The sequence below is a fragment of the Sminthopsis crassicaudata genome, chromosome 1 (assembly GCF_048593235.1).
Source record: "Sminthopsis crassicaudata isolate SCR6 chromosome 1, ASM4859323v1, whole genome shotgun sequence".
Lineage (NCBI taxonomy): Eukaryota > Metazoa > Chordata > Mammalia > Dasyuromorphia > Dasyuridae > Sminthopsis > Sminthopsis crassicaudata.
The window spans coordinates 18240737-18263645 of NC_133617.1; the positions used below are offsets into that span (position 1 = coordinate 18240737).

At 46.2% G+C, this 22909-nt stretch overlaps 1 protein-coding gene across 2 annotated transcripts in view; it reads left to right on the forward strand.

Moving 5' to 3' along the window:
* Nucleotides 1–5000: 5000 nt before the first annotated feature.
* The window catches only part of TRPV4 (transient receptor potential cation channel subfamily V member 4), a 58107-nt gene continuing 40198 nt past the window's right edge, over nucleotides 5001–22909 (forward strand). Inside the window, exon 1 of one of the 2 annotated variants that reach the window (XM_074295380.1) lies at nucleotides 5001–5077. The gene's annotated coding sequence lies outside the window, so the exon portion shown is untranslated. Of the gene's footprint in view, nucleotides 5078–5493; nucleotides 5595–22909 lie in introns of those variants that run through there. The other variant, XM_074295390.1, reaches the window with a different exon arrangement.

The following is a 22909-nucleotide window of genomic DNA, read 5'->3' on the forward strand; positions in this document are numbered from 1 at the left end:
CTAGCTTAGCACGAGAGTTCTCTTATTCATTATGAATGATTTAATCTTACAACAAATGATGGTTCCCTAGTGATATAATGATTGGTTTATACTCAATGTACTGTAATGATGTAATTGTAATAGAGTATATAAGCTGGGACAAACAGCCAAAAAGAGACTTCAGGATGGAGACACTCCATCTTCATCAGCCTCATGGTGGCTGGCCTGTCCTCCTGCTTCCCCCACTGAGGCCAAGGCCCAGCTGAAAGCCAAGAGAAAGTTAGCCCGGCCCCAGGCAAGAAGACAGACTGTGAAGGAGACAAAGAATTTGGACTTTATGTCTGGCTATTCTCGTGGTGATTACGGAAATGAAGGCTGGTCCAGAGACCTCCAGAAAATCAACCAGAACATTACAGGTCTTAGAGTAAGGAAGACCTGAGTTCAAATGTACACAGAGACACAAATCATTTAACCATTGTCTGACTCAGTTTCTCTGTGTGTAAAATGGGAAAAATAATAGGACCTGTGTTGCAGGGTCGTTGTGAGGATCAGATGAAATAATATTAGTAAGGTACTCAACATACTGTCTAGTACCATAGGTACCATATAAATGCTAGCACAGAGTAGGTACCATATAAATGCTGGGTACTGTCGCTGATATTAAGATAGAGGCAGCTAAACTATATACAGTGAATTGAATACTGGATCTGGAATCAGGAAGATCTGAGTTCAAATCTAGCCTTAGCCATTAACTGTGGGACTTCGAGAAGTCACTTCTCATCTCAGTTTCTTTGTCTGTTAAATTGGAAGGTTGGATTGGATTTCTAAGTTCCCTTTCAGCTCCATATCTTTGATCCAGAAATTCTCCGATCCAAGATTCTTAAATTGTTGAGCAGATCCCAACCTTTCCTTTGCCAGTGAATTCACAGGTATATCTTTTTTATATATACTCCAATGCAGGAGTTCTTAGCCTTTTTTTTTTGCTTCATAGACCCCTTTGGCATTCTGGGTAAGCCTAGGAATCCCTCCTCAAGATAATGTTTTTAAATGCATAAAATACTTAGGATTTCAGAGAAAACCAACTCTATTAAACTTTAGCTGTCAAAATGCAAAAAATTCAATGACTCCAGATTAACACCTTCTCCCAGCCCTGCCTGACAGAAGTTTGGGATGTAGGACTACCAGGTGCTGGGAGATCTGGAGACAAGGTTTCCTGTCCAAGTATGTGCAGGAAGATTGTTCCAGGACTTCCAGTTTAGTGAGCTAGGTCCCATTCAGACTTTCAAAGTTACTTAAATCAGATCAGATTATTAAGTGATTATTATTACTTAATAATAAAGTAATTTTTAGATTACTAAAGATTATTCAGTGATAGCACCAATAGCTATTCCCACAAGGCTCTCAGTGCCAGTGTTAAAGAAGGTCTTCAGTGGGGGCACTCACTCCCCTTTTCCATAAAACTCCCTGTCATTTGGTTACATCCTACCTTTCTAGCAGTAGCTCATGTTTCTTCCCTTTTCATACTAAGAAGCTCTAGCAAGGGGCAACTGGGTGGGTGAAGTGGCTAGAGCACCTGCCCTGAAGTCAGGAGGACCTGAGTTCAGATGTAGTTTTAGACACTTAACACTTCCTAGCTGTGTGACCCTGGGCAAGTCACTTAACCCCAATTGCCTCAGGGGAAAAAAAAGCTCTAGCATAACTTGACAGTTCTGTCTAGATCAATCACTCCCTTTACTCCTGCCTAAGAAGATAGTTCCTGATGCCCATGTTTTCCATCCATGTGAGAAGGGGTGGGGAGGAGGTGATCTCTGAATAGGGCCAGTTCTTTTCTTCCTTCACACATTGAATTCTTCCTCTTGTTTTAAAGATCAACAAAAACACTACCTTTTATAGAAACTCCTGGCTGCCCCCTGGGCTGCTCCCTCTGAATCCTAAACGGGCTAAGACTTTCAAACTTCTGTTACAAATGTAGCAGGTAGTAGTTTCCATTTTATTGTCTTTACTAGTCTCTTTTCCTCCTCCCCCAAATTATAAACTCCATGAAGGATCTCAGGAGGTGTCTGAATTTTTTTTTTTTTTTTTTTTTTTTTTTGAGGCTGGGGTTAAGTGACTTGCCCAGGGTCACACAGCTAGTGTCTGAGACCAGATTTGAACTCTAGTCCTCCTGAATTCAAGGCTGGTGCTCATCCACTGCGCCACCTAGCTGCCCCTGATTTTTTTTTTTTTTTTTTAATTAGTATTCCCAGCACTTAGCATAATGTCTGCCATCTTGGTACTTAATAAAATGTTCTTTGGTTGACTGACTGGACTTGATTTCTGCCCCAGCACTCAGCACTCCATACTGTGGGTACTGAATAAATATTTGTTCTAGTCAACAAATAATTATTGGATGCCTTTGATGTGCTAGATACTGTGCTGGGTGCTGAGGAGAAGAAGAGGAAAAAAAGTGAAACAGACTATGTCCTCAAAGAATGAATGAAGAAGATGGGGGAAAGGAGGGAGAATAGAAGATTTGGGGCTAGAAGAGACCATTGTTGTTCAATTTATCCTTTTTTTTTTTTTTTTTAGCTTAGGCAATTGGGGTTAAGTAATTTAACTCATCCAGGGTCACACAGCTAGGAAGTGTTAAGTGTCTGAGACCAGATTTGAACTCAACTCCTCTGGTATTCAGGGCTGGTGTTCTATCCACTGCACCACCTAGCTGCCCCTTTTTAAAATCACATTTGGTTCTTCTTGATCCTGGGTAAGGTTTTCTTGGCAGATACTAGAATGGTTTGCCATTTCCTTCTCCAGTGGATGAAGACAAACAGGGTTAAGAGATTTGCCCAAAGGCACACAGCTAGTGAGTGTCAGAGGATGAATTTTAGCTCTTCTCTCCCTGACTTTAGGAATTATTTATTTATTTATTGCGGAGGCAATTGTGGTTAAGTGACTTGCCCAGGGTCACACAGCTAGGAAGTGTTAAGTGTCTGAGACCAGATTTGAACTCTGGTCCTCCTGAATTCAGGGCTGGTGCACCACCTAGCTGCCCCCAGGAATTACTTATTGAATACTGATTATTTAAGAATACCTTCATTATTATGAGTTAATTAGGTGCCTGTGAAGCAACTATAGAGACCGTCTCTTCTAGAGTTCTCAAGCAGAGGTCCCTTAACTTGTTTGTAAGGCATTTTGGATAATTGCATTTCAATATAATTGTAATTCTACATATTTGATTTTATAAATAAAAAAAATATTCCATAGAGAGATCCAAAGGCTTTATCAGACTGCCAAAGGGGTCCAGAATGCATAAAAGGGTGAAGAGTCCTTGGCCAAGTCAAATTTCCTAATTTTCCAGGTGAGCGAGGCACCTTAAAAATCAGACTATAGAACACCAGATCTGGGGAAGTACTTGGAAGTCAAGAAGGGGGACGTGAAAGATGAGCTTGAGGTAGAGCTGGTCTCAGAGTCAGGAAGCCCCTCAGACACTCACCCAGTGAGCCTAGTCAAGTCACCTGATTTCTTTGAGCCACATCTCTAGCCTCCCTGCCTTTGTCCTGGCTTTTTCCCACACCCGGAATGTGCTCCTTCTTTGCTTCCATCTTGAGGAGTCCTCCTCTTCATTAAGACAGCTCAGTTACCATCTTCTGCAGGAAGCTTTTCCCAGTTCCCTCCAACTGCTAGGGTCTTTCCTCCCTCCTTCTCTCTCTCCCTCCCTCTCTCCCTCCCTCCCTCTCTTTCTCCCTCCCTCTCTCTCTCCCTCCCTCCTTCTCTCTCTCCCTCCCTCTCTCCCTCCCTCCCTTCTTTCCTCCCTCCCAAGTTAGCTTATATTTAACTATTTGGTGCGCCTACAAGTACTCATTAACTTTATATTCATGCTTCTAGGGACAGGGCATCCCCATGGCCTAGCACAGAGCCTGGCACACAGCAGGTACATAATAAACGCTCCTGGTGGATTCTAGGACCTCTAAGGCCTTTCAGTTCTAAATCTCTGACTCCTCCAAGAGGCTGTGAATGGACCAGGATCCCATTGTCAGTCAATAAGCATTTGTTAAAGACTAATTGGATAAAAATTCGAATTTGGAGCGGTCTGGTTCCCAAGGAGCTCCTGTTTTAGTGGCAGAGACAACCCTGGTCCCAGGCTTTCTTTCACGGAGAGGAAACTGAGGCTGAGAGGGCAGATCTGCGGCCCAAGAGACAACGTGCTTTATATATATATAAACAGACGGGATGATACCCTCCCAGAGGTGGGGGCCGAAGCCGGGCCATCCTGTGGGCCCCACTTTCTCCTCAGCTCCAGGGAGGAGGATGTCCAACGGGGAAAGTCCCCTCCTTTCTCCTTTCCAGCGAAGGCGGGCCTGAGGTCTCCCTGGATCACGGTGGCCTCCAGAAGGCTGGGAGGCCCACGTTTTCCATCCGCGTGGGGAAGGGTGGGGAGGAGGTGATCTGTGAATAGGGCCAGTCATTTGGCCAAGCTACACCCAGTGTGTGGGGAGCAGCAGACCTGGATTGTTCCTGCTCTGTTACCTGTTGTAGGCCGGAACCCTGGCCACCCCTTGTGGGACCCTTCTTCAGGATCCCAGAGGGTCAGGAACCTCAGTCTATTTGGGGATGCCCTCCAGCGAGGAGGTACAACCTTCTCCATGGGGGGGCAGTTTTAATGACTAGGAAGGGACTTCCTCCCCCATCTATCAGACTTAAATCTGCCTCATTCGCAGCTTCCATTCGAGCTCCCAGTTCTGTGCTCCCAACAAGCTTGACGCCAGTTCCTCGGGACAGCCCTTCCCCAGATAGCAATAGGGCCTCTTCTCCTCGTGCCTCAGTTTCCCCCCAGATGGAGGAGTCGCCGAGGAGATTTAGGAAGGAGCCCGGGAGAGGGGGCAGGGGCGAGGAGGAGCCTCGGCTTCCCCGGTCGGGAAGAAGGCGCCGGGGGAACCTGGCGGGAGGAGCCCACCCCTGCTGGGACGGGGCGGGGCCGGGGCTGGAACCCGAGCCTGGGAGGGAGAGCGGGGGGCGGGAGGGGGGGGAGGGGCCGGGCTGAGAGTCTCGGGACTCGGAAGGGACAGGAGACAGTCTGCGCCCTCCCGGCCTGAAGTGGCTGTGCCCAGCTCTCCCGAGGGTGAGTGCCTGGAGGGAGAAGGGGGAGGAGGAGAGGACAGATGGACGGCGGCCTCGGCTGGAAGGGGCCCCGGAGGAATCCTGTGGTCCCAGGGTTTTCTTTCACAGAGAGGAAACTGAGGCTGAGAGGGCAGATCGGCGGCCCAAGGTCACCAGCGGGGACTCGGCAGGAGAGGAGGGCGGCTGGGCTGGCTCGGGCTGCCCCAGCACCGCCGGGCCCCCCCTTCCCTTCTTCTCCTGCCTCCTCGGGCTTCCTGGGCGTCGGGGGCCGGGCTCTCGGCCCCGCCCGTCAGTGGGGGAGGGGGGGGTCGCCCGGTCCCGGAGGTGGGAGCGGGGAGGGTGGGAGGGAGCGCCGGGAGACCTGGGCTGGAGGAGAAAAGTTTCGGCGCGGCGGGGGCGGGGCCTGCGCGGGGCGGGGCGGGGGCGGGGTGGCCCCTCTCCTCCGCCGGGGCGGCGCGCTGAACCCCCGCGAGCTGCTGCCCCCAGCCCCGGCGCGGAGGGCCTCCGGAGTGCCGCAGGTAAGGGCTCTGAGGAACGGGGGCTGGCCTCGTGGCGCGGAGGGGTCTGGGTGCAAATGCTGCCCCTGTTCTAGCACCAGCCCTGGGGCTGCGCCTTCCCGGGCCTCAGTTTCCCCATCTGCGAAGAACAGGATCTGGCTCTTCCCCCCTCCTCCAGGCTGGGGGGCTCCCTCCCCATTGGTTTTCCCTGGAACTCCTCCGGGTGGGGAGAGAGCTCGGGACCCCGGGGGAACTTCCCCGAGCCCCCCCCCCCGGGCAGCTTTGTGGGGAGCAGGAGGCTGGGGCCGTCCTAGTCCCGCTCTCCGGGGCAGGAGGCACCTCGGGCGCAGGGCTTCTTGGTATCGCGCGGAAAACGGTGGCTTTGGAGTCCCGGGGTGGTCGTTCTCTCAGCTGCCTTCTTTGGAAAATGGGAAGGGGGTGGGGTGGATAACCGGGCTCTGAATCTAGAAGCCCCCCCACCGGGCTCCTGGTTTATTAACTCCCCCCCGCCGTGGGGCTAGCCCCTTTCTCTCCTACCCGGAGCGCCCCTCCTTGCCGCTTAGAATTTTCTGGGTTCCTTCGAGGCTCCGCTGCTTCTGCCGCAAGTCTTGCTGGGAGCCAGGCGCTGGAGCCTTCCCTCCTCGAGCCGAGTAGGGTCTATCTGTGTGGAACGGACCTTCGGCGGGGGGGGGGGGGGGGGGGGGGGGGGGGGGGGGGGGGGGAACTCCTGGGATAGCGCCCCGAGGGCGTGGGTTTGTATCCCCAGGCTTTGCCCCGTGCCTGGCTCCCAGCACTAAGCGCCTACTAAGTGCTCTGTTTTGCCTTTGGTAGAACCTCAGTTGCCCCATTTGTAAAATGGGAGTTACTGTGATTATTGACTTCCATTCCAAAGACCATCTCTGTAAACGCTGGAAAAGTCAGGGAAAACGGGCCGTGTTTGGGAGCTGTTCAGATTTCCCAGCCTCCTCCTGGTCCCTTTCCCTGCGGCCTCTCCCTAGTTCTTAGCCACAGGCATCTTTGGTGGCCAGAGAGCCTTTTCTTAGCCTTTTTTCTCTTGCTCCGGGCCGGCCGCCTCCCCTGAGGTTTGGCAGGGCCTCGACGACTGAGGCTGAGATACCAGCAAAGAGCCTGAAGTCAGGGAGAGAAGCCGCCTCTTTGGATACCGGTTTGAGCCCCTGAGGGGAGCTGGGAAAGGGGAGGGGCCTGGAGGGGACCAGCAGCGGGATGGGCTCTGGGAAAAGGCTGGAGAACCTTCGACCCCTGATTGTCCTGGGCCTCCGGGCCTCGTTAGTCAGTGGTGTGGAAAGCTCACTGATGTGGAAGCAGGGGGCCTGGGAGCAAGCCCATAATCTTCTCCTCACTAGTGATGTCACCAGCTTGGGATCACTGGGAGTCGTACCAGAATCCTTCTCTAAGCTGTGGGCCCAGAGACAGATTTTTAGAAATCATGTAGCAGTTTCATGGATCCCTTTCGGATTTTCAAAGGAGTCCAGTTTGCAGGATGGACGCTCTCCCCGTAGCAGACCTTACCTGTTGCAGTACAGGTAAAGAGGGAAAAGCACTTTGGATGTATAAGTCAGAATTTGGGTTCATCATCGTAATTCTGGGCAAATCATTAACATCTCTGGACCTCAGTTTCCACCTCTATAAAATGGGGACAAAATGAAGTTAGCACTTGCTTATAATCTTGGGCAAGGTAATTAACAGCCTTGGGGCTCAGTTTTTTTCCAGTTCTATAAACCCATGATCCTTTACTCCTTCTATCTTAGCTCCCAGACTACCTCGGGCCCAAAGGCTATGAATTGGTGCTGGGGGAAGGAGAATAGTTTAATAAATGCTTTACTATGAGGAAAATTCTGCCCTTGCTTGAGGGAGGAATTATAGGAAAATCCCTTTGAGGTGGTGGGATATTGTTGGGGGACATGGGGAAGGGACATAATAGGGCTGTGCAATAAATCCTGTTTGGCTGTACGGGATAGGGGATGGAAGGTCTGGGATCTAGACCCTGCTGCTCACTTAGCCGGCTCAGGGAGGTTGGGCAGGGCCTGGGTGACTTACTTCCTAAAGCCCTTATGGCCTCAAGATGATCCCAAAGAGACCCTAGAGACACCTCTAGACCCAATGACTAGACTCAATGACTGGTTGAGAAGGGGTATTTGGGGCTGAAGGAAGCTGGCAATTCCTTTTTAGAATTCTGCAGACAAAGATAATCTATATTTGAATAATAATAGGAAATTCACCTCTAACTTTTCCATTTTTGGGGGGGAATTAGGGACCTAAGTAACAAAGAGAAAGTGGAGATAAAGAAAAAAAATACATTGAAAAATTCACAAATACTGCATCAGGATTAGTAATTTTCCTCTTGGGAAAACAAGAGTTTTTCTTAAAATGCTTTTGTATAGTATTAGGTAAAAATAGAATTTCCTCCCAGTGACTTCTGGGAAGGGCAATGCTCTTGAGGTGGACAAGCCCTTCCTCCCCTCTCTGGGCCTTGCTTAATGCTAAGAGCTTCCTCCATTTCAGAGGTTTTGGGCTTACAGACTTTCCCCTAAAACTACTCTAAGGAGGATTTGAGTGCAAACGTTACTATTCTCATTTTTGAGAAAAGTGGGTTGGGGGGCAACTAGGTGGTGCAGTGGATAGAGCACCAGTCCTGAAGTCATGAGGACACTTAAACTTCCTTAGCTGTGTGACCCTGGGCAAGTCACTTAGCCCTACTTGCCTTAGCAAAAAAGGCAGAAAGAAAGAGAGAGAGAGAGAGAGAGAGAGAGAGAGAGAGAGAGAGAGAGAGAGAGAGAGAGAGAAAGAGAGAGAGAGAGAGAGACAGAGACAGAGACAGAGACAGAGAGACAGAGAGAGAGAGAGAGAGGTGGGTTGGATTAGAAAGACTCTAAAGTTTCTGTTAGTTCTGCCATTCCCTATTCTAAGGTCCCTTCCAGCCCTGACATCCCCTGTTCTAAGGCCTTTTCCAGATCTGACAATTTCTGTTCTAAGAACTGTCCAAGCTTCCACTATATGATGGAATGACAAGTCCAGGATGAGGTGACCTTCACAGACATGAAAGTAACTGGAGGTGGCTATCCCTTCCCTCAGTGTGCAGAATACAATGTAAACATGTATGCCTTTATAGGAAAAGCTCTCCATCTTCCCATCCCCCACCCCACTGACCAATCAGATGTATATTTAAAAAAATTTTTTTTTTTCCTGAGACATTTGGGGTTAAGTGACTTGCCCAAGGTCACACAGCTAGGAAGTGTTAAGTTTCTCAGATTGGAATTGAACTCAAGTCCTTCTGACTTCAGGGTCAGCGCTCTATCCACGGCACTGTCTAGCTGCCCCTAAAACAGTTTTTATAGCACTGAGGGTGGATTTACATTGAGCTGCCCCCCCCTGCCCCTTCCCACCTCACTTCCCTCGCCAATCTGGAAGCATTTATGAAAAGGCTGTCCAGGATCAGGAACAGGACCAAGGAGCAGAGGAGCAAGGGGCCCCACATCATTTTGCCTTCTTTGGCACCCTGCCCTAACCTCTGAAGTCACAAGAACTAAGAACAAGCCTAAACAAATCCAGGAGAGGATCTATGCCCTGGGGAAACAACTCATTTCCAGTCAATTAAATAAACATTTATTAAGCACTCACTAGGTACCAGACCTTTGCACTAGAGATGAAATGAAACAAATAGAACTAAACGTTCTTCTAGGGGGAAACAAAATGAAGACCGATACATATATCAAAAATGGTTACAAAGTAGACAGGCTGCTAACTTCCTGGCTATGAGACCCTGGATTCTAGTCCTATCTTCTGACACATTCCAACTGTGTGACTCTGGACAAGTCATTTGACCCCTGAATGATCTATGAATCTTACAAGAAACCTAATGTATTTGCCAATAGTGACTGTGAGATCGACTCTGTACAAAGATCCAAATGAAAGCTTCTTGTCCCCAAGTACTTTCTGTCTCTGGGAGAAAACGAGAACTTTTATAGGTCAACATAAAAAGAGAAATTAAGTAGGTAAAGAGATGGCACATCCAGACATGCGTGCTTTATTCACTTCACAAAGAGCTCGCCCATGGGCATGGGACCCCAAACTCAGAGCTCTTGCACCTTAGAGCTCTTCAGCAGCCTTAGAGATGATTTCTTCTGATTCCCCCCATTTTATAAATGAGGGACTGCTGGGTTAAACTCTGAGGATGCAAAGGCAGAAGGCAAACCCTTCCCTTCCCTTAGGAAGATTTCAGGGGTGAAGAGTGGGGAAGAGACAATATGTGAGTACATATACAAATCACTTAAAGCAGATAGAGAATAGCCAAATGTTTAAGGAAGTATGGTAGAAATGAGGGAGCCAGGTTCAAATTCTCTATTCCCAAACAGCTCCATGCTCTTCCCTCTCAAACATAAATTCTGGATCTTTTGTTTTGAAAACACCTACCTTTACTCATGTAACCTTCTCCCTCTCCCCCTTCTGAATGCTATTTCTTGTGAGAAAGAATGAAAAAAGAGTAGTTTAAAAAAATACAGTAAAGTGTATCCAACATATTGGAAACGTCTGACACTTTATGTATTGTTCCATTGCCATAGCCTTCCATCTCTCAGAGAAGTGGAGTGGGAGATGACTTTTAGCTCTGCTTTGGGCCAAGTTTGTTCATTGAAATTCCATGATTTTCACTTTGAGTTGTTGTCTTTTTTTTTTTTTTTTTTTTTGCTGAGGCAATCGGGGTTAAGTGACTTACCCAGGATCACACAGCTAGTAAGTGTTAAGTGTCTGAAGTCACATTTGAACTCAGCTCCTGATGATTTCATGGCTGACTTCATGGCTGGCACTCTATCCCACTGCCCCTTCCTCTCTCTCTCTTAATTTGCTCTTCAAAGAGATTCCTTGATTTTCTTTTAACACAAAACACAGGAGACACGTTGGAGAAGGCTGCAGAAATTTAGGAGTGACTCAATAAACACTTTTAAGGACTCACCATGTTTGGGACACCCCATGCTCGCCCTATTTTCCCTGTATTGTATTTGTAAGTTGGTTGTTGTCCTTTTTCTCGAAGAGGTCCAAATGACCCCACTGTGTTCGAATAAAGTTACGCACATCCGACTGTGGCTGATGAGACCAATATGAGCTCAGAATGGTCTACCACGGCTCGGACACAAACAATCCCTAGGAACATTTGAAGCCTCTTCTTTGCTCATCTCATGTTTCTTCTGAGCTGATTCAATTCTGCTTTGTTCATAAAGCACAGCTCTTCCTGATGAGAACACACCATGTTGGGTGGTCTTGGGTCAGTGTCTCCTGTCAGACAGTCAATACCAAAGTTCTTAAGAGAGTCCTTGAGAGTGTCCTTGTATCACTTTTTCTGACCACCTTGTGGGCGATTGCCATGTGTGAGTTCTCTTTTTGGCAGGAATACATTGTATTTGTAGGTACACGGAACGTTAAACCATTTTCTCTTGGAAAGAGCTTAGAATGTGAGCTTCTAGAAGAGAGGGACTGTCATTTTTGCCTGTTATATTCTCAGTGCCTGGGACATAATTGCTGTTCAGTCATTCAGATGCTCTCCTGGGATTTTCTTGCCAAGATATAGGATTAGTTTGCCATTTCCTTCTCCTGCAGGTTAAACGACTTACTCAGAGTCACACAACTAGTGAGTGTCTGAAGTTAAGTGATTTATTTGCTCAGGTCACACAGCTAGTGAATGTCTGAGGCTGGATTTGAATTCAGGTTTTCGTGTCTCCAAGCCTGGTATTCTATTCCATGCTGGTTGCCTCCATGGACATAATTAGCGCTTAATAAATGCTTACGGAATTGGCTAGTGTTGAATGTGGTGTATCCCTTAGTAAAATATAAGCTCTTTGAGGAGGAGGAGATTTTGTTTTTTGCCTTCACAAACCCAGGTCCTAACACAGTATCTGGTACATAGGAGATTTTTAATAAATCCTTGTTGAATTGACTAGATTTCCCCTCCCCTGGTCTCAGTTTTTCCTCTGTAAATGAAGAGATTCACCTACATGGCCTTCCAGCCTATGGATTAGGCCTGGGTTGGGGGACAGGCCTAATATCATCTGTTCTGAGCAAGAAACACATTAGGGTTTCTAAGGAAGATCCCAGGACCAGGTTGCTGTGGTTCCTGAGGCTACCAGTCATCAACATGCCCATGAAAGGTCCAGGCACGTGAGCTATACTGAGCCCAGGCCCACAATCACCTCAGGGGAATATAAGGGATCTGTCCAGCATGTTGAGGAAGAAACCTAGGGGCAGCGGACTCAAAAGATGCAAGGGTCGAGACACATTCACACAAGGGATCCAGTAGCAAGAATTCTGTTTGAATCCTACCTCTGCTGGTGGCCACCAGTGTAGATAAGTCACTCTTGCTTCTCAGGTCTCATTTTCCTCACCATTGGACTATCCAGCCCCTAAAGCCTTTCCAGCTCTATTATCCTCCTGTCTCCATTATCCTACCTGGGGGTGGAAAGCACAGGCTTTATCATCATCAAAAGTGAGAATCCTTGTCCAGACCATCTTTACTAGGAGATCTTGGGCAGATGACATGACCTCTCATTCAATGTGAATAATTATAGATCTGCCTGACAGGGTCATTGTGAAGATAAAATATTATCTAAAGTGATTTTTTTTTTTTTTTGCTTCAAAGGCTTATAAAAATGCCAGAAGTTTTTATTATTCTTTCTGTGTCTCAGATGGGCAGCAGTGGTTTCCAGAGTTACTCTGTTCCTTGGCTTGAAACCTGGAACTCCCCTGGGAGCCTTTCTGTCCATCATCCCATCCTTGAGACTAGAGCATCCTCAGTGCTGGTCAGTCCCACATTTCCACTCCAGGCAGGAGAGGTAAACATGGGGAGGACAGATTAATAGGAGTACCAGAGAGTGGGGACTCAAGGAGGCCTTGTGAGTGTTAGGGGGAGTCCATTGGAGTTTGGAGAGGAGAGTTTGAACCTCTTAGGCGACTACAAGCTGCAGAGCTTCTGGAATGAGGATTGGAAATTGAATAGAGCCCTTCAAAGTACTAAGCTTTTGGAGGCCCTTGGACAAGCCCAGTAGCATTCCAGCAGCCCTCTGTCCCTGTTTGTCTTGTGGTAGCAAATGAGTTGGCTTTAAGTTGTTGGTCTGGATGCCCCCAAATTGCCTTGAAAAGTGGACAGTCAAGAGGGGAGCCAGGGAACAGTGGGATGAGTGCTGGGCTGGGAATCAGAGGTTCTCAGTTTAAGTCTTAGCTCTTTGCTACGTATGAACTGCTTGCTTCTTGGCAAAACATTTCCTGTTTTTCAACCTTAGTATCTAAGACTTCTTTCTCCCAGTCCTGAAGTTCCCTGTTCTATGGTCTTTCCCAACTCTGACATCCCCTGTTCTAAGGCCCCTCCCAGCTCTGACATCCCCTCTTCTAAAGCTCTTTCCAGTTCCGACATTCCCTGTTCTAAGACTCCTCCCAGATCTGACATTCTCTGTTCTGAGATCCCTCTCAGCTCTGACATTCTGTGTTCTAAGACCTCTCCCAGCTCTGACAGTCACTGTTCTAAGGCTCTTCCCACCCTGACATTCCCTATGTCATTAAATAATGGGAAGTTCCCTTTCCTTCCAGGCTACCTGAGGACAAATGACTCCTGTGTAGTCTCACACTCTCTGTTCCATGACATATCCTACTTCTGTCATTCATTTTCTTAGCCCCTTCTAGCTCTGACAATTTTTTTCCAGGGCCCTTTACCCTTGACTTAGAACATTTGAAGGATGTTAGCAGCCTCATCCTGTGATCTCATCATCTGAGGAACCATCTTTCTTGGAAGTCATAAAGTCAGGTCCTTATAGCTTGGATCAGGAGGCCTCAGAGCTACCTTTGTTCCCCTTTGCTCAGGGACCTGGCTGGCACCTTTCCCTCAGGAGCCCAGGACACATATAACCTAGTGTCTAAAACATTATTTTCTTTTCTTTTCATGGCATTTGTGAAATAGACAATATCACTGTTAATGGCCCCATTTGAAAGATGAGGCAGCTGGGATGAAGGACTTGTGTAGGGTCACATGATTTTTAAATGTTTGAGGCAGGGTTTGAATCCAGATTTATATGACTCCAGGTCCAGTAGTTTTTTTTTTGTTTTTTTGTTTTTTTTTTTTGTTTTGTTTTGTTTTTAGATTAGTAGAATGAGAGCTAGAAGGAATCATAAATTATGGTCATTAATATTCCAACTCTTTTTATAGAAGAAACAGAAGTTCAGAAAAGAAAAACAAGTTGTCTCATGTCACATTGGTAGTAAGTGGCAGAGGAAGCATTTAAACACAGGTCCTCTGACTCCAAATTAAAAAAAAAAAGACATTTATTAAGCACCTGTTCTGTGCCAGACATTATGGCCAAAGCTGTACCATAGATCATAATGAAGTGGGGAGGTGTGAGAATGAACTGGTCTCTTCTTCGTGATGGGGCTGTGGCTTATAGTTTCATTGTGAGTCAGGAGCATAGCCCAGACTGGGACCCCAGCTTCCTCTTGGCTTTAGCCACTCTGTCTTTGGGAGGGTGAGTTCTGCTTTTCTGGGAAGTGCCCTAGAGTGGACTGGATGGACTGGAATCCTTATTCTAGAAGGTGATTTCCCAAAAGGAAATGAAGTCTATGTCTACTGTAGGTCATAGAAGTTTGAAAGCAGCGCCTTTTGAGGCCGGGAGGAGCACACTTGGTATATTATTTATGTTTCCTTGAACTGAGTCTGAGGGCAGTCTGGTCATTTGTTCCTTAATGAAATACTTGTTAGGACTCTGGCAGTGAGTAACGGGAACTGCCCTTTCCTTCCAGGCTACCTGAGGACAAAGGACTGCTGTCTAGTCTTAGGTATATGTCTCACACAGGGTGGAGTGGACAGAAGAGTTGGTGTTAACTGACCACAGACAGATCATTCTCCAGTGAGGGGTCGGTGATGTCACTGCCTAGTTTTGTTTGAAACAGTTAGCCTGAGTAGTTGTGGGGACATTCAGTGAGGTGGGACTAATGAGACGGCCACAACTTCAGGGAAGTGGGATAATAATAGTAACAGTAATAATCACTGGCATTGATTTATTTATTACTTTAAGGTTTCCAAAACCTATTCCAACATTTTATATGAACCTCCATCATAACTCTGTGAACTAAAGACTGCAGGTGCTCTTGTTCCTATTTTGTGATGAGAAAACAGTTTAGAGAGATCTGATTTGTCCATGGCCATACAGCTAAATAAGTGAAACCGGTTGAGCAACTTATTCACATTGTGGTTTGGGAGTTATTTTGTATTCTTCCTTCTAGGGGCATTTACATTTTACAAAGGCTGGTGGAGAAAGAGCACTGCTTAACCCAAGCCAATCAACCCACTTCAATCTAATTCTAACCTAGTTTAATCCCGATCAATACAATCTAACTCATCCTAGCTCAATCCAAGCCAATTTCATCTAACCCAACCAAATCAAGTATCACCCTAGTTAAGCCAAGCCAACCCACCAATCTAATACAAGCTAGTCTAATCCAACTCAACCCAGTCTTCTAATTTACCCATAGCTAATCCAACTCAACCCAATTCTATCCAATCCATTCTAACCCAACCTAATGTGATCCAGTTCAACTCAGTTGCATCCAATACATCCCGTCCCAGCCAATTCTAACCCTGATCTGATTCAACCCAATCCAACCTCATTCTGTCCAGTCTAACAACTCATTCTTAGCTAACTCAGTCCAGATTTAGCCCAGTCCAACTCAATTCAATCCAATCCAATTTACTTTATTGCAATCCAACCTATTTATTAAGTTCCTACCTGTGAACGGCACTGGAAATGTAGGATAAAAAAAATGAAGAACAGTCTTTTGCCCTCGAAGACCTTATATTCCGTGGCAGAAATAGATCAGATAAATAGATTGTAAATCTATACCTTGAGGAGGATCACAGAGCTCACTAATAACTAAGAGAATTAGGAAATACTCCCCATAAAAAGTTGGAACCCAGGATGAGCTTTGAAGCTACAAGAGCTTTCAGGAAGGATGCATTCCATGTAGAGGGAAAAGCTAATGAAAAGGCTGGAGGCAGAAAATGGAAGTTCTAAATCCAGTAAATCTCATAATTTGCTTAGAACAGAAGCCTAACAAACACAGTTCTCCCCAATGCATTCTGAAACGGAATGAACTATAATCAGGAAATATTGAACAAAATAAATAAACTACAATAAAATACAGATAATGTTAATTTGTGATTATCTAAGTCAATATGCAGCCCACAGGGATCCATTTCTGTGATACCACTGAACTGGAATATTGTATACCCCCAAAAGAAAGGCAGGCTGGGGGCAGGTAGCAAAGGATTTTTTAAAATGACAGAGAAGTTTAGTTTTTATCCTAGATGATGAGAGTCCCCGAACTTTCTTGAGCTGGAGACTGGTTTGGTTAGATTTGAGCTTTAGGAAGATGATTTTGGTATCTGTGTGGTGGATAGATTAGAGAAGAGAGAGAAGAGAAAGATGGAATTACACCTGGGAGACTTGCAGTAGTCCAGGCAGATGGTGATGGGGCCTGTACTCATGAGGATGGCTGTGTGAGGGGAGAAAAGGCAATCGATGGAGGCCTCTGTAGGGATAGAGATGAGAGGACTTAGTGACTGACTAGTATGGAAGTTAAAGGTGAAGGAGAAGGCAAGGATGACAGATTCAAACTTCAATGTCTAGAAGGGTCATGGCAGCCCCAGAAATTTGAAGGAGAGGTAAGTTGGTGGGGAGCTATGGGGAGGGGAAGAATTTTAGGCATTCATGGTAGGATATTGTTGGTTGGAGGACCCTTTGGTATCTATCCAATCATACAATGTAGGGAGTCAGCTGCTCTGCCTGAGCTCAAGACCACCTGTATGTTAAATCTTCTGTGACCTAGGTGGACCTAGGGGAAAGCCTAAAACCCAATGTGCCCCACTATATACATTGTGCTTTTCCCAAGGTTTTCTAGCCCGAAGCTTCTTAAATTCTGGATTGTGATCTCATGTGAGGTCTTATAAAAAGTTGCAAAATCATGGTTCATTATCAGGAAATATTTTATTTGCATATCTATTTTATATATAACTCAGAGTCACATAAAAATTTCTCAGGTGAAAAGAGAAAAAGGAAAAAGTTTATGAAGCCCTGATCTAGCCTACGACCTCAAGGCCTTATCTGATCCCAGCCAGGTATGTGTAGGGTGGGACAGACTGAGAAACAGCCTCAGAAAACACAAGGGGAGAGGAGAAATAGGTATTTCTTTTTTTCTTTTCTTTTCTTTTTTTTTCTGAGGCTGGGGTTAAGTGACTTGCCCAGGATCACACAGCCAGGAAGTGTTAAGTGTCTGAGATCAGATTTGAACTCAGGTCCTCCTGAATTTAAGGCTGGTACTCTATCCACGCGCCACCTAGCTGCCCCCGAAATAGGTTATTTCTAAGTCTATACAGAATACATTTGATGCATTATTGGCTGGAGGCCTCCTCAGCCAGGAAGAACAGGACAGGCTTCATGTAGGGGCTGAAATTTGGAGGAAAGTAGGTTTCTGTGAGGCACGGTGAGGAGGGAGCCCATTCCACCAGGACAGGACTCCAGGACAGCCTGGAGCTGAGAGAAGGTGCCTCATGGGAGGAGCAGCGAGATCTGTTCCGCTGGATGCAGGACATGGACAGGTTTTCAGAGGGGATTTTAAATGTCAACTAGGAATAAGTATTTGGTTCTACAGCACCTGGAGAATCCCAGATGTTTATTGAGTAAGAGGGAACAGATCTGGTATAAGGAAAATCTTTTGGCAGCTCTGGGGAAAAGGGTGGGCAGGGAGACTGATTAAGAAACTATTCCAATAATCCAGGGAGAACTCAGTTTCCTTTTCTGTAAATTGAGGGTTGGATTATGTGATCCTACAAGACCCCTTTAACTCTGACTTTCAATGGCTCCTTCTCCTAAAGCCTTCCTTCCCACTTCTGTTGAGAGCAATGACACAGGACTGGGGAAGGAGGAAAGGAGTGGGAATTAGGTAAATTCTGTCCCTTGTTTTCTCCTTTTCTCCTTCCCCTCATACATCTTTGTCTCCCCTGGTGGGGATCATTCAGAGGAAGGCAATCAGAGTGTGGAGGGACTAGAATCTGGAGGACAAGAAGAAGAGAAGACTAGGGGATGGAGAGATGGGAAAGCTCATGAGGGAAGGGCTCTCCTACAGAAGGGGAATTAGCTTTTTTTTTTTTTTTCTGCCTGGCCTTTCTGGGTAGAACTGAGAGAAGCCTCAGTACGGAGGCAGCAGGTACTTGGTATCCATGACAAAGGAAATCCTAGGGGAAAATGAAAAGACTTTCTATATTGAAAGTTTAGTCTCTGGGACAGGATAAATTGTATCTGTCATAATCATAATAATCATGAGCATGATCATTTTATTATTCTCCTTTTTCTCCTTCATTTTCTTCATCCTCTTCTTTCTCCTCTTTCTCTTTTCCTCCTCTTTCCTGTTCTCCTCCTCCTTTTTTTAGGTCCCCAGAGAAGCTGGGGGGCATTGCAAAAGACATTTGGAGTAAAGCCTCCTAAGAGGCCTCCCCATGGCCTCATCTCCTTCAGCTTCCTGCCCCCTGCCTCCCTCCCTGGCTGGGTCAGCCTCTGCCCAGCCCTGAGCTCCCAGCTTTCAGTGTGGCGGACCTGGGATGGCTGGGATCCCAGTGAGTCACTCCCACAGAATAGCAGCATTGCTTCAGAGAGTTTGGAGCTGGGCGCCGGGCAGGGCCCTGTTTGTGTTGGGCTGGTCCCTCTCAAAGGTGCACTCAGAGGCCGGGCCGGGCCGGGGCACACACAGGGGCTCTGTGTGAGGGAAGCGGCATTTGGAGGGAACACAGGATGTCCAGGGTCGGGCTGCGGGCGGGGTGCAGAGGGATCTCGGTAACGGGCAGCCGGGGACAAACAGCTTCTGTGTCTAAGCAAGCAGGAAGCCTCCCAGGGCGGCCAGAAACGGAGCCTCACTAAGTAAATAAGCTTGAAGGCCCAGGAAAGGCAATCTGGGCTCAGGGATGGCGTGATCCTGTTGCTGCTACACCCTGCCCCTCCAATGGAGCCTCCCGGCTCTCCTCATCCCTGGCTCCCGGGCCAGGCTGCCATCCTGCCAGGGCAGCCATTCCCCTTTCAGTTTTAAAGCATCTTGGACGTGACAAACTCGGCCTCTTTCTTCAGACCCAGAAATGTTTGTTGTTGACTTACTGGCTTCTTCTCTCCCCTCTGCATTTCCTCCTCATCAGCTACCCAAGTAACAAAGGCAGGAGGATGCCCCAGGAAGGGCAAGGGCAAGGGTGGCTGTCACCGAGTCCCTTCTAAGGGGAGGAACAAATGGCTCTGAGAGCTGAGTATTAATGCTCATGGCCCCGTTCCATTTCGCCATCAATCAGTCGATCACCAAACTTTGATCTTACAAAGAGACGGTCTCAGAGTCAGGAACTCAAAACATTTTTTTTTATCACTTCAGGTAACCCTCTAAGACTATACCCTGCGGAGAAGATGCTGATTTTCACTGGCAAAGGGTGTCCCCTCACCAGGAGGTCCCATCTCTGAGAGGACTTGTACAGTTCAAAAAACTTGCTTGGCCCTGGGTTCAGCATAGGGAGCCATTTGGTGCTCCATTCTCAATGTCTGCCCTTTCCTATGAAACCTGACCTCTCTCTTCCCATTAGCATAACTGAGCTAAGGCATCTCTTTAGTAAAAATTAGCACACCGCCCAGGAATGTGCTCGAAGACATATGATGGTAGCTGTGATGTTATTCATTCTTTCGTTCACTCATGCCATCATTTATTATTTTTTATCTGTTTATGTGCCAGGCAATATGGAAGAAGCTGGGAGTGCAAAGACAAATAGGGCAGTCCCAGGCTATAAGGAGCTTGCCACATTCTTTCAGGGAAAAGAAAGGCAAGTTGGATTCGCCCCTCAAAAAAAAAATGCAAAATTTTTGCAAAGCAATTTTCACAAGAGGGGCTCAAGGAATCCAAGAGGTCAGTTTAGAGTGGTCACTAGAAGAAGAACGCATTACTGTTTGTCCTGGTCAGTTTGTTTGTCCTGGTCAGTTTAGAATGGCCATCGGAAGTCGAACGTGTTATTGTCATTTTAGAATGGTCACTAGAAGTCGAAAGTGTGTTTGTTCATCCTGGTCAGTTTAGAATGGTCATTATAAGTCAAACGTATTTTTGTTTGTCCCGGTCAGTTTATAATGGCCACCAGAAGTTGAACATGTCATTGTTCATTAGAATGGCCACCAGAAGTCAAACGTGTCACTATTCATCCTGTTCAATTTAAAATGGCCACCAGAAGTTGAACGAGTCACTGTTTGTCCTGGTCATTTTAGAATGGCCACCAGAAAAAGAATGTGTTGTTCATCCTGGTCAGTTTAGAATGGCCACCAGAAGTTGAACGAGTTACTGTTCATCCTGGTCAGTGTAGAATGGCCACCAGAAGTCAAACGTATCATTGTTCTGGTCAGTTTAGAATGGCCACCAGAAGTTGAACGAGTTTGTCCTGGTCAGTTTAGAACGGCCATTATAAGTCAAACGTGTTTTTGTTTGTCCTGGTCAGTTTAGAATGACCACTAGAAGTAGAACGAGTTATTGTTTATCCTTTGTTTTTGAAGAGACAAATTGGGTGATGTCTTGACTTAGATTGAGCTGGATTTAAGAGAGGATGATTTCCCTCATCAGCTTCCCTCTCTCTTCCTGAGTCATCCAAGTCTAGTGGTAGAACAAAAAATCAGAATGGTCAGCGATGTCCCAGGATGCACTGGGTGTCCTCTGTATCCAAGCAAGCACCTGTTTCAGCTGCCTTCATGGCTGTTTGAATAAGTTATTCTCGTCCTCCCATTCCATCAGGGGAAGTTTGGGGTAGACATCTTGCTCATTCCCTTCCAGTCAGTTCCCTTAGCCTGCTTTAGATCAGCTCCTTGAGAGTTAGCACACAGGTAGAACATGAACCCTCTCCAAGGCAGAAGTGAGAAGGGAAATCTGGTTTCTCTATATCAGGCAGGTGTGTACTCCTGAGCAAAGGCATGGAAGTGGGAAATAAGATTGTTATATATAGAAAACAACAAATATCCTAGATGTTGGCTAGAATCGTGTTTAAAGGGGAGCAGTGCAGTCAACCCAAAAAGGTAGGTAGGGAGCTAGATTTTAAGGGGCTTTACAAACTAAATATGGGTGGTTTTAGAGCATTGTAAAGAAACTCTGGGCAGGCAGGCATGGTGCCTGGACAGAAATGGAGGAGGTCCCTAAAAATAGGGAAGAGAAGAAAAAATAACGAGTTTGGTTTCAGATATGAACCTGAAGTAGCTGGTGATGGGAGACTGGAATTCTGGGAGCTTGGGTCCAGGGTCAGTTATATAGAACTGAGAATTAGCTGCATGTACAGTAGTGGTTGCTGAATCCAGGAGAAGTGATGAGAGGGCTCAGGAGAGAGACTTAAATGAAACACAGGACATTGGAGGGGACCTTACGATATAGACCTTCAGAGTTAGAAGAGACTTTAGGATAAGAGTACATAGGTACTTAAGATGCGCTTATTGAAATCCCGGTCATCTTCTTCTGAGCTATTGTTCAGTCATTTTTCAGTTATGTCTGATCCCTCATGACCCTACCTGGAATGTTCATGGCAAAAATGCTGGAATGGTTGGCCATTTTTTTTTCTCTAGCTTATTTTACAGGTGAGGAAACTGAGGCAAACAAGATTAAATGACTTGCCTGGGCTGACTCCAGGTCGGTTGGTCACCATTGCTCTGTGTACTCTCTGACCTTTCCTAAAAAGTGGCCCACAGTTCTCCCATATATGGTCTGGTCAGAGCAGATTATAGGAGGATTCTCACCTTCTTATTCCTGGGTGTTGTCTCTCATCATATGGCTTTGATTGGTGATCATGTCACATAGCTGATCCAGATTGAGCTAGCACCCTGAAAAGCTTAGATCCTTCCCAATGGATGGCTATTTAGCCACCATCTTGTACTTGTGGAGTTGATTTTTTTCAAATCCAAAGGTAAGACTTCATCTCGCTTTTGCATTTAATCTAATTAGATTCAGACCCTGTTTTAACTTGTCATGATTTTTTAAGATTCTTTATTCCCTCATCCAAGGAGTTGGTCATCCCTCCCAGTCTGGTGCCTTTGCTATATTTAATCAGCACGCCATCTCCGCTTTTATCCAAGCCACAGAGAAATATATTAAATAGCACAGTACCAAGCAGAAGTCCCTGAGGTACCATATAGGAGACTTCCTTCTTAGTTCATTCATTCATTCATCACCTATGATGTGCCAACCTCTTGGAATACAAAGACAGGGATGAAAACCGTGTGTGTTCTGCTGGGGTGGGGCGATGCAAAAAATAACAGAATTCAAAGTCATTTTAATGTGTTGAGGAGAGTGCCAAAAACAGTTAGATGAGTCAGGAAAGGCAGTATTAGGAGTGACACCTGAGTTGTGTCTTGAAGGAAAGATCAGCAAGGAGAAGGGAGAGCAGGGTGGCATGAAGTTAGCTGTGAAGTGAAAGGTTAGAGTTCATGCACAGGGAACAGCAAATAGACCACTTTAGTTGGAATGTCTTTCACATAAGGGGAGTGTTAATGTGAAATAAATCTGGAAAGGTGGACTGGTTTTTGATTGCGGGGGATTTAGGTGCCAAACCAAAAAAAAAAAAAAATTGTATTTTTTCCTAGGGATAATAGGGAGCCACTGAAGATTCTTGAGAAGGGGAGTGACATATGTGTGGTTGCTCATATACCTTAGGAAGAGTCTTATATGGAAATTGGATTTGAGAGGGGAGGAAACAAATAAGGCAAGACAGGACTGAATGAGTGGACCACAGAGGGATCAGAACTGAGAGATATAAAGTCAGGAAAATGTATATTAAACCTTCAAAGACTATTCTTTGTGTCTGACCCTTTCTCCACTTCTATATTTATCTATTTATCCTATTGCCAAGTCTACATCTTTTCATGTTTTCCATGAGACGTACATGAGAGACTTTCAAATGCCGTTCTGAAATCCAGGTGAATAATAACTATAGCTTTCTCCTCATAGGTTGTTGTTGTTTAGTCTTTCATTCATAGCTAGCCCTTTGTGACCCCTTGGACCACAGCATGTCAATACTGTCCATGGGTTTTCTTGGCAAAGATATTGGAGCAGCTTGCCATTTCTTTCTTCGATGGATTAAGGTAAACCAAGGTTAAATGACTTGTTTGGGGTCTCCCAGCCAGCAAGTATCTGAAACCAAATTTGAACTCGGTTCTTTCTAACTTTAGATCTATCCACTGAACCAATTAGGGGCCCGTTCCCCTGACCTGCCAGTCTCTTAATACTCTCAAAAAAGGCAGTGAATTTAA